This window comes from Vombatus ursinus, unplaced genomic scaffold (genome assembly GCF_900497805.2).
Source record: "Vombatus ursinus unplaced genomic scaffold, bare-nosed wombat genome assembly UNPS02004533.1, whole genome shotgun sequence".
In the NCBI taxonomy this organism is placed as follows: Eukaryota; Metazoa; Chordata; class Mammalia; order Diprotodontia; family Vombatidae; genus Vombatus; species Vombatus ursinus.
Window position 1 is genome coordinate 1,675,389 of NW_020944311.1, and position 8,850 is coordinate 1,684,238.

General features: G+C 47.0%; 1 protein-coding gene across 10 annotated transcripts in view; it reads left to right on the forward strand.

Moving 5' to 3' along the window:
- Nucleotides 1-1,989, forward strand: part of TAF7L (TATA-box binding protein associated factor 7 like) — a 29,285-nt gene extending 27,296 nt beyond the window's left edge. For 9 of the 10 annotated variants that reach the window (XM_027837028.1, XM_027837072.1, XM_027837063.1 and 6 more), the window contains one exon: nt 1,646-1,989. The gene's annotated coding sequence lies outside the window, so the exon portion shown is untranslated. The remainder of the gene's footprint in view (nt 1-1,645) is intronic. The other variant, XR_003566869.1, reaches the window with a different exon arrangement.
- The last annotated feature ends 6,861 nt before the right edge of the window (nt 1,990-8,850 follow it).

Sequence of the window (8,850 nt, forward strand, 5' to 3'; positions counted from 1 at the left end):
CTTTGCATCTTCTGTCTTCTATCCACCTAGCATAATGTCCCCCAAGGCCCTGTCCTGGGCCCTTTTCTCTCTACTGTCTCTCACTCCCCTTAGTGGTCTCATCAGTTATATGGGTTCAGTTGTCTCTCTGAAGTTGGCTCCCAAATCTGCGTCTCCATCCCCAGCCTTGATCCAGAACAGCAGTCCCACAGCACCACCTCCCTGCTGGTGAGCTCCAACTGAATGTCCCATTGGGTAGCTCAGACTCATCAGGGCCAAAATTCAATTCATTAGTTTCTCCCCTAATTCTACCCCTTCTTTAACATTCTTGTCACCCAGATTCCCAGCTTATTTGTCGTCCTTGACTCCCCTCACTGCTTTCCATTTGCAACCAGTTACCATGTCTTAATAGGTTTTCCACAGATCTGTTCTGTGTATTTATATTCAACAAACAAAAGGAATTATTAGGGACATACACAGTAAGTTATGCTTGAATATATTCAAATTCAACATTCCTCTACAAGGGAAAACTATAAAAGAAAAAGGGAAAGAGATTGGAAGAAATATTTATTGTAGATATAAATGATAAAAACTTGACATCCAAAGTATAGAAAGAACTATTAAAAATTCATAAAGGTAGTTACCTAGTCTACAGTGGAGAAATTGTCAAAGGATACAAATGGGGGCAGCTAGGTGGTGTGATGGATAGAGTAATGACCCTGGAGTCAGGAGGACCTGAGTTCAAATCTGGCCTCAGCTGTGTGACCCTTGGCAAGTCACTTAACCCCAATTGCCTTGCCCCCCCCCCAAAAGAGATACAAATAGATAATTTTCAAAAGAAGATATAGAAATTGTTAATAATTGCTTGAAGAAAAATTCATTCTTTCGAATCAAAGCACTACAAATTAAAACAGCATTGAGGATACCACCTCATACCCGTCAGATGAGGTGATAGGTGTAAAGCTCTGTGCAAGCCCCAAAGCACTACATAAATGCCAGCTATTGGCAAAAATGACACTAAATGATAAAAACCAGCTTTTTTCCCTGTTATGCTCATAAAGGCAGGTTTACCTAATGGGATTTTTTATGCTGATTGCAAATATGGGTTCAAGTTTTGTCTGTCAGCTACTATTTTGACAGGAATCATTTTATAAATTTAATTTTTTTCCTAAACAAAAGTGGGGTTATTCAACTCATCTCAAAATGCAACTCCTGATGATTGCCTATTCTGTTTCACCTGCGTAACATCCCTCTTCAGCTTCAGCTCACACAGCCCGGATGCTTGGTCTCCACCCACCCTACCCTTGCTTTTCCATTCTGGAGATACCTAGATGGAAGCATTCCCCGGGTTCATCACTTATAGCACTTAGTTTTTTGGGAAAGATTCCAAATGTTCATTTAAAAAATGGGCCTGGAGTAGTAATATGTTATAGCCCATAAATCGATACTTTCTAGGCTTTGAGAAGATCATTGACTTTTGGGGGTTATTTTCTGCTTGTAGTTTCCCCCAAAAGTGCTTGGTCATTAGTTATCTCCATGCAGCCCCTTCAACTTCATTTAACTGTTTTTCAGAATGGTTATCTTTGACCATTTCCCTTATTTGAGAACCCATAAATAGCCCTTCTTTGATTTCAGGTTCATTGACTGTTGGAAATTTATTTTTCAGGTGAAGAAAACCTGCATTTTTTTCAGTCCGTCGTCTTCACAAAATTTTTCATTAAACCAAGTTTATAATGTGCAGCGGTGGTAAGAAAACTTTTCTTCTTCAAATTGTTGGCTTGCCATATGATTTTTTCCTTGAAATTCTTTCCTTTGAGGCCAGTGTTTAATGTTTTCCTTTGACTGTTCTTTCCTGTTTACAGATAAAGCAGTTGTAGTTGTTGTAACCAAGTTGCAATCCCAGTAAAAGAGCAATTTCTTTGAGATTCCCATGTATTTGCCAAGGACGTTTTTCATACCGAATGTGGTTCGAGAAGTTTTTGTGTTTCAAATACATTCTGTTCCCTGTTACATGAGATTCCTTCCTTTGAGTCTCAATACTAAAAGTTCAGCTTGATTTTTGGCTAGGCCAAGATTATAAACAAGGTCATTTAGGTCTGCTTGAGTCATGAAGTAAAGATCTGAGGTTGAAAAGGTTTCCTCAAATGGTGGATCATCACCTTGCTGGGCTTCTTTATGGTCAAACGGCTGTCCAGTCTGAATTATCCATCAGGTTCATCGTTTTTATTCAAATTCCAGGTTTCTGGTGGGTTTGGGTAGTTTCTTTATTGGCTCTTATAACTGATGACAGATTTGAATGTTGCACTATACCTGTAGACCTGGAGGTAATTCCTGATATATTTCTTCAGGAAAAATAGCGATGTGGCAAATGAGTTTTTTTTTTAATCTTCTCAAATCATCAGGACCAAAAAGGCCCAGTCAGGAGAATAACACAAGTGGGAGTGGGGAATAGCATTCACGTGCTTTCTTACTTACCTGGAGGAACAAAGTTCACCTTGACCTAAGAACAATTTGGATGACTGACAGAAAGGGCAAACTGAGAATTTAGGTAATGCACTAAGTATAAAATGTTTGGAAAAAAAGGAGTAGAAACAATAATGATATTTACCCAATGATAGGTACATAAATGATAGTATAGTCTGCTATGTATGGAGAGTTTCGTGGCATGACTGAATATGTTGGAACGTTCCCCCGCCCCCCACCAAGTCTGTCCCAACATTTTTAGCATGCAAACAAGGACTTGACACACACTGCAGAAAAATCCAACTGGTGATGTCTCAGTACCCTCTCCTCCTCCACCAAACCGTACTTGATTAACTTGATCTCATATTAGGTAATTTAGAGGTCATAGGGAGCCGCTGAAGCTTGTTGATTGCAGGGAGGGACACAGTCAGATGTGTACTTTAGGAAGATCACTTTGACAGCTCAGTGGAAGATGGACTGGAGTGGGGAGAGACTTGAAGCAGGCAGGACCCCCCCCCCCCCCCCACAGCAGCTATTGTAGTTGTCCAGGAGTGAGGTGATGAGGCCTGCTCCAGGATGGGGGCAGAGTCAGAGGAGAGAAAGGGGCGGAGATGAGATGCTAGGAGAGTAGAATCGACAGAACTTGGCAACAGATTGCCTCTAAGGAGTGAAGAATGACACTGAGGTTGTCACTGCATAACTGGGGAGATGACAATGCCCATGAGAATAATGGGAAAGTTAGGAAGGGGGAACATTTGGAGGGAAAGACAATGAGTTCCATTTTGGACACATTGAGTTTAAGACATCTACAGGACATCCAGTTTGAGATGTCTAATGGGCAGTTAGATGCGAGTCTGGAGGTTAGGGAGGGGTAACAGGTCTGAGACTCATCACTACAGAGATGATGATTGAATCCTCGGAGCTTATGAGATCACCAAGTGAAATAGTATAGGAGGAGGAGAGGAGAGGGCCCAGGACAGAACCCTGGGGGACCCCGCCGGTTAGCAAGGTTGATGTGGATAAAGATCCAGCAAAGGAGGCTGAGAAGCAGCAGTCAGACAGGTAGGAGAACCAGGATGGAATATCATGGAAACCTAGAGGGAAGATGGTATCAAAGAGAAGAGAATGATCAACAATGGCAGAGGCTGGAGAGAGGTCAGAAAGGATGAAGACTGGAAAAGGCCATTAGACTTGGCGGTTAAAGAGAGTGCTGGTAACTGGAGGGAGCAGTTGCAGTTGAATGATGAGGTCAGAGACCACACTGCCGAGCATTAAGAGCATGAGAGGAGAGGAAGTGGAGGCACCCATTGGGCGTGCAGGAGGAGACTCGAGCATGTTTGTAGGCGATAGAGAAGCAACTAGTAGATAAGGAGATATTGAAGAGGAGGAAGAGAGTGGGGATGATAGCAGGGCAGTCTGCTGGAGAAGAGAGGATGCGATGGGATCGCTTGTGCGTGCAGAGGGGTTTGCTTCGGCAAGGAGAAGGGCTGTCCAGACACAGCTAGGTGGCCCAGTAGATAGAGCGCTGGGCCTAGGGTCAGGGAGATCTGAGTTCAAATCCAGCCTCAGATACTTACCAGCTATGTGGCCCCAGGCATGTCACTTAACTTCTGTCCGCCTTAGTTTCCTCAACTGTAAAATGGGGATAATAGCACCTGCTGCCAACAGTTGTGAGAATTACACGAACTAATATTTGTAGAATGCGCTTAGCACGATGTGTGGCATATAGTAAGTCCTTAATAAATGTTTATTCCCCATCTCTTCCTGTGAGACAGGGTGAAGAAGGAGATAGTGGCAGAAGGCATCTGGGTGATGTGAGATGAGCGAGGAGGCCAATGGCCTCAATTTTTCAGCTTAATTTGCTTGCCCCAGTATTCTATATTATTTATAAAAACCATTTTGAAAGTGTTAGGAGGTGAACTATGTGGGAGGAGGTTAAATGAGCTTTTGGCTTCAGGTTGAGAGGGAGAGAGGTGGGGCTTCTGCAGGATATTTTGGGACCCTAGCCTAGTGGGCATAGGGGGAAGGTATGCTTCTGTGGGCCAGGGTGCTGATGAGGCAGAGCTTAGAGGATGCATTGGCAGGAAGGAAGGGATGCCAGTGGCAGGTTTGGTTTCTGCTTCTGGGGTGGGTAGGTAGGGCCCTCTGGAAGGCACCGGGGTGAGAAAGAAAAACTCTTCCTCCCATAGAACAAGGGAAAAGAAAGCCTGCAGGTGAGATCACATTTGTAAACACTTAGCACAGTCCCTGGCACACAGTAGGTGATTTATAAATGACTTCCCAGCCCCAACCCCCTCCATGGGCTGGCTTCTAATAGCCTTATCTCACATCACTCTCCTTGCCCTCTGCATTTGAGCCAAACTGGACTAGTCACTGTTTCCCAACTCAGCAATGAATTCATTCCCTATCATCTTCACTTGATTTTGACAGGCAGCGTGCTGTAGCGGACAGGGTATTGGTCTTAGACTTAGGAAGACCCGGGTTCAAATCCCACCTTATATACTTACTGCCTGTGTAAGTGTGACACTTAATATCTCTGGGACTCAGTTTCCTCATCTATCAAGTGAGGAGGGTTGGATTTGGTGGCCTTGAAGATCCCTTCCAGCTCTAAATCTGTCATCTCTGATGCTGGGACTCCATCTTCCCTGTCTGTGGCCAGGCCTGGAATGCACCCCATCCTCCCATCTCCCGTTTCCCAGTGGCTTTCTTGCAGACTTAGCTCAGCTGCCATTTCCTACAGGAAGCCATTCCTGATTCTTACTTTTCCCAACATTCCCCCCCCCACCACCACCAAGCTGTTCGTTCTTTCTCTTTCTTCAAATAAGCTTCTAGTTGCCGTGTCCAAGTTGTCCTCCCTCTCTTCCAGTGCTATGTAAGCTTTCTGTGGGCAGGGACTGTTTTGGTTTTGATAGCTCCAGCACAGTGCCTTGCCCACCGTAGGTAGGCATTTAATAAATGTGGGACTGAATGTGTTCAAATAAGATGCCTCCCATGAAAAGTGCTCCGTAAACTTCAGTTGTTATGCTACTCCAGCTCCCCTATCATCTGCCTGCTGTGCCTGCCTGAGGACGCTGGGCCCAGAGGCACTGCCCTCTGCTGGTAATCCTTAAGGTGTCGATAGGGTGAGGATTGTGGAGGCAGGGAGGGGCAAATACCGGAAGCCTCTCTTCTCCAGGAAAAAAAAGATGTGTGCATGACATACTTAGGTTAAATCTGCATTCTGAACATTTTCTCCATCACTTTCTTAAGTCTAGATAATCAACAAAACAATAGATTGAGCCCTGATTTGTAGCCTTTGTCAATTTCCAAGGTGTAAATGCTCACACTGAAATTTTAATGATAGGCTCTTGAGGGCCAGTCAGAGCTGGCTCTTGCCCTCCCCTGGCCTTAGAGGCAGGTAGCAGCTTTGGGTGACCTTCCTCCTCCTTATCTGGCCTAGGCTGACGATCTGTGTTCCCATGACCAGTCTGTGTGGGCTGTGAATCGCTATCAATCAGCAAAGACATGAAGCGCCTGTGTGCCAGGCACAGAGATAGAAAGGCAGACGGGATAGTCCTTCCCAAGGAGTTTCTGTTCTAATGGGGGAGAGCTGGCTGGATATATAAGCTTTAGTGCTGCACTGAGACTTTTGAAACACACTGTGTTGTGTAAGTACATGTCTGGGTACGTGTAGGTACACATGGGTGTGTGTGTGTGGATATGTGTATACGCAATAAATTCAGAGTGAACACAGGGTAGGGAAGGAGGGGATCCAGAAAGGCTTCATGTAGACGATAACACTTGAGCCAGGCCCTCGAGGACGGGAGGGATGCTGTGAGGCCGAGGGGAGGAGGGAGTGCGTTCCAGGCATGCTGTACACCATTCGTGAAGAAAACGAGCACCTGCTGCCACAGAAGTTGCGTGAAGAGCCATTTGGGGGCTACTGTCCAGGCCCACGGATTTGTGTGTGCATTTTTAATATTCTGAAAATTTCAATTTAACTCACTTCCTTGGTAATAGATAGTATTTTATGTTATGTGTTTAAAAAATATGATTCTGAGAAGGGGTCCATAGGCCTCACTACATTGCCACTTCCAAATTAAGGTGAAAACCCTTTGCTCTAGGCCAAGCTGAACAGGGCTGACACTCCAGGAGCACTCTTGGGCCCTGAGCTGAAGTTAAAGCTACAGGGTTGTTACCAGAACCTCTTTGATTCCTTCCCCAAATCAAGATCAGTAGGATAAGGTTGTAACTGGGGTGGGGCCAGAGCTCTGTCCTAGGGTGCTGAAATTAAGGGTGTACTAAGCTCTCACAGTCCTTAAGAAGATAAAAGTATCTGAGTTTAGCAAGAAGGATTTTTTTAAAATGGGAAATTTCCAGATGGTGGCTCTCCCCCCAGCACCATAGGTGAGTCCCACCCCCCTTCTGGCAACGACTACCCCAGAAGCAGCCTCCCAGTGTCCTCCGGCTCTACTCCACAAAGGCCTTATGTCTCGAGATCCAAGTTCTGTCTTCACCCCCTCAAATATCTTAAGTTGAGAAAAATGTCTTAAGCTTGAGGTTTGAAAGCTGGAAGCAATAAAAATGAAAATGTTAGTGAAGATAAATAAGCAAGGGATTTATGGAAAGGTGGAGAAAAGGAATACAGAAATTGGCAATTTGATAGAGGAGAGGGGAGACTGGAGAGAGAAGAATTAGTGGTCAGAGGCAGAAGAAAACCTGGGCCTCAAGGCTCACTTCGGTTTGATGGTGGAGGTTTTGCTAATCTCCTTGGGCCTGGGGCCCTCAATGCAATGGGGTCCGAGGAGGAGCCTTAAAAGAACCTGGTGGCGCTTCTCTGCCCCCTTGGAAAGGAGGAGTACATGGGAATGAGGCTGTGGGCATAAAGGAGAGTCATGAGTTAAGAGCCGAAGCATACAAATACAAATTTATTCTTTCCAAAGCAGAATTAGAGAGAAGAGGAAACAGCACCACGGTGAGTGGTAACCAAAGCAAGCCAATTTGCCCCCAGTCCCAACTCTTCAGGAACCCCCCCCCCCCCTTCATCAGCCCTTGCCCTCCTGGCAGCCTGAGCTAGGGATGGCAGGGCAGAGGAACTTGGCCAATCCCCTCCTCTGGGGAATGGCTCCTGGCCCTGCCACGGCCACTCTGTGTTGTTATGGGGTCGGGGTCGGGCATGGGGTTGGCCCAGGGACAGAGCAGCCAGCCCGAGGAAGGCGGGCTCCTTGATCCCAGGTCAGGACCCCACATGCCCTTTTAAGATTCTGAAATCTTAAGGTTCTTGTTTGGCCCCTGCCATTTGTGAAAGGTGCTGACTGCCTGTTTCACACTGCCCTGGTCCTCTGAGCCCTGCCCTCTGCCTGACGAGTACCCCTTCAGGGGAAGGGGGATGTGATGCCAGCTCTTGGTCTGAGTCAGGTAAAAATAGAGGCGGGCAGAGCCTGTCCAGGTCCCTGCCTGGTGGAGCTGCTTCTCCACTGGTCGTCCCCAAACCCATTGCAGCAAACCCTCCGTCAGTCCTAACTTACCACCGGCCACCTCAGGCCACTCGTGCCCCCTGTAGCTACACGAAGCCCACAAATGAGAAGACCCTCTCTAGGCTGCTAGCAACACCCCCTCCCAACCACTCGTATACGTGACAAGAAATTCAACAGCATCAAACCCAATACACGATAGATGCACGTTTCAAGGATTCCCAGGACTCGTTTACCCCCAACACACCTGTCTCAGGTATGACCACAGAGGCTTAGTGATCCCCCATTAAGGAAAGTTCCACTCTGAGCTTCACCCCCACCTCCCACTGTAGTCCACACATCTGCCATAGCCAGGCCCCCATCCCCGCCTGCCAGCCTGGCTCACTCACTGTTGGAGGCAGGTGGCCGAGATCGATCTTGGGCCTGGGGTATTCTTCCAGGGTGTTCCTGGTGAAAAACTACTCTGGGACAACTGCTCGGGAGAGCATAGCTATCCTAACGACAAGCCAGTTCTCCATTTCCATCCAAGAGCTCCTCCTCAGGCCCCCAGGAAGCCCCTCAGCTCGCCCTGTCTGATCTCCCTGGCACTGTGCTCTGGCACCTTTCTACCATTCTCGCCCTGTTTGTGGCCAGTGCCAAGCCTCCCTGGCTTTGTGGTGTGACCTGGTGCCAGGAGGCCCAAGGCCCGGGCATTTGATGGCACCAAACGATTCTGATGGTGGCCACTGGGCCTCCCACACCCAGCTTGCTACCCCGTCTTCACTGCGGCAGACGCAGAGAGATTCTCTTCCTCTCCTAGCCACCAAACCTGTCTTACGGCCACCCAAAGAAGTGGGCCTCTGCTTCCTTTGGGAGGCCAAGCAAGGCCTTGCAAAGAGAAGGGGCTGAAGGATAAGCTATGTTGCCTTGCCTAGGAATTGGGAGGGGACAGGGAAGAACAGAAACAGAATTCATG